Raw genomic sequence first — 2,500 nt, 5'->3', positions numbered from 1 at the left:
TCAAGTGATATTTGGCCTAAAACCTCCAGCTCCTTTTCAGATCCAATACCCACATTCCACTTTCATCCCCGCTTCCTCCACTTTCCTTCATAACGTATGACCTTTCAGTAGATACAGAAGACGGGCTTAGCTGTGCACTTTGATGCTTTTTGGAGAGGGAGAGCCACTCAAAGCTCAACCTTTCCCTACCGCCACAGATGTGCCTGAAAACATGGATTTGTTAGGGAACAGAGAGTATTTACCAATGGAGATGTACCTTAAGGAACGAAGCCACAACACAGAAGAAAAGAGAACTTGCCAGACATTAAATCTCAAAGTTTTTAAACGTGTGTTTTTATAGCATCATTGTTAAAACTCAGGTGGTCTGTTGTCCTGTTAGCCAAAATATTTGGAGACCAAGCATTTTTTTACTATTAGAGGATGCTAGAAACATTTCAGATAACTGCAGTTTGCACAGAAACATAGAGCAACTACACATCATAATAATCAACCACGCTTTGTGTAATTTGGTAGTAATTATACTGACTGCTTCACATGCTCTGCTGGTATGTTATTAATTCTCATTTATTAATGAAAGATCACGTTTTCTACTCGTTTCTTGAGGAGTAACATTTGGATACTGCATATTGCTCCAGAATTGCGTGACCAACAATTCTTAAAATTTATTAAATGTATTTATTAAAATTAATTAATATGTATATAAGTATAATTAAATTCATTACATATTTTATTTTAGTTACCAACATTTGCAACAACATAACTTTGCAGTTACAAGTTTGCAAACCATTTGGAATCATGTGCATTTCTGCATGAATGAATTCTGAAATGTCATCTGATCTCCATCCAAGCCGAACATCTAAAGACTTATTTAGGTTATTATACACAACATAAGCACCATGTCTTTACTGAGCAAAATCAATCAATACAGTAAATTCTGATTATACTAAGCTGAAATATAATAACTAGTGGAACCTCCTTCATTGCCAACGACCTAAACCACATTTCTGTTCCAACCAACTGGATGAATTTTGGCGTCTCTGTAAGTGAACAGTTTCACTGATATGTTCAGGATGTCCTTCTCGAACAGCCTGCTTCAGACCACACCACAGCATTTCAATGGGACTAAGGACAGGCGTCCGACTTGGTCAGTCTAAAGTACAGAACGCAACTTGGAATTCTTTGGTCTATTAATGACCGTAAGCTATCATGGCCCTGAGGTAACAAAGCAGCGCCACAGCACCACGCTTCTGATCTAGGAAGAGGTTTTAGTGTCAGCATTCAGTGCTTTTATCTCCAAATACAGTGCTGTGTGTTCTTACCGACATGGTCAAGGTTTGTGCTGTAAAACATGAAGCTGGTCCTTAAATGACTTTCAGATACATTTCTCACAGCTTTTTCTTCTACTCTGTGAGCAGCGGCTTCCTATGAAGCATGAACAATTCCTGTTAAGGGTTTCGTTGGTAGACTCGAACACAGGCTGTCAGACATACTGTAAGGGCTAGGCCAGGGTTCTGTCACTCGTTTCAGGACTCTACTGTGCTCTGATATCTCTACTAGAGAGAGCAGCAGCTTCTATTCAAAAAAAAAAAAAAGAAGTTGCAAATTTCTTTCATTCGTCTGATTCTGACCTGACAGGACTTCAACCATTTCTCAGAGGAAACGACGGCAATGCAAAACGCTGTGTTGTGTGACAAATAAGATTATAGGACCAAAGTAATATTCCGACATAAATAAGGAGGTAAATGTAATTTTACCACAAGGCGTCTGGAATTTTGTGTTGGCGTTCAGAGTCCGGTCAAAAGCCAGACAGACCGATCAGCCACAGAGAAAGTAAATGCTTTTGAGTGCCTCCATACTTAAAATCTGTAACAACACTTTTTCCACAAGATATGACAGAATATTTACCAACATTAATAAAAGCTTCAATCATTACATCTACAGTTCATTTTATAGTAGATAAAAACAAACTAGAGTCTTTATTGAACTGGAAGTGTGCAGTCCATAAGAATTACTGCCACGGTGGATTTGGGCAGGACTAAAATCACTGAGAAACACCAGTAATAATTACTAAACACCACCTTCCCTTACAAAACCATTCCCATCTGAGCACAACTATATTTACGACTCAGATGGAGAACGGGTTACATTTTAGGAGCTATTTATACAGAAATCTACAACTAAAGTGAACTTGGTGTGATTGGTATTCATGTATTTGCACAAATTCACCTCACATTCCCATTTACAGCAGCTATTTTAATTCATTTAAACAAACATTAAACAATAACCCTAACCCTTAAACAGAAATGTGCTTTTAATCAAAACCGTCGCCTTCAGTGATCGGACCCCTCAGAAGGAAAAAGAAAGGGGAAAAGAAAACGGCCACGAAGGGATAGAAAGGAATTCTGCTGGCTGAATTCTTCTCCGATGATGAAAGCTTACATAAGAAGGTAGACGGGCAACATGCAGACAAAAGGATGGAGAAATGAAACTAGATGGAAAA

General features: G+C 38.4%; 1 protein-coding gene across 2 annotated transcripts in view; it reads right to left on the bottom strand.

Annotated features, from left to right (window-relative positions):
* tln2a (talin 2a) overlaps positions 1 to 2,500 on the bottom strand; it is a 79,529-nt gene that overhangs the window by 42,271 nt on the left and 34,758 nt on the right. The window lies entirely within an intron of this gene.

This window comes from Pygocentrus nattereri, chromosome 15 (genome assembly GCF_015220715.1).
Source record: "Pygocentrus nattereri isolate fPygNat1 chromosome 15, fPygNat1.pri, whole genome shotgun sequence".
NCBI lineage: Eukaryota > Metazoa > Chordata > Actinopteri > Characiformes > Serrasalmidae > Pygocentrus > Pygocentrus nattereri.
Note: the sequence above shows the minus strand (reverse complement) of the source record. Positions and strands in the feature narration are given on the sequence as shown.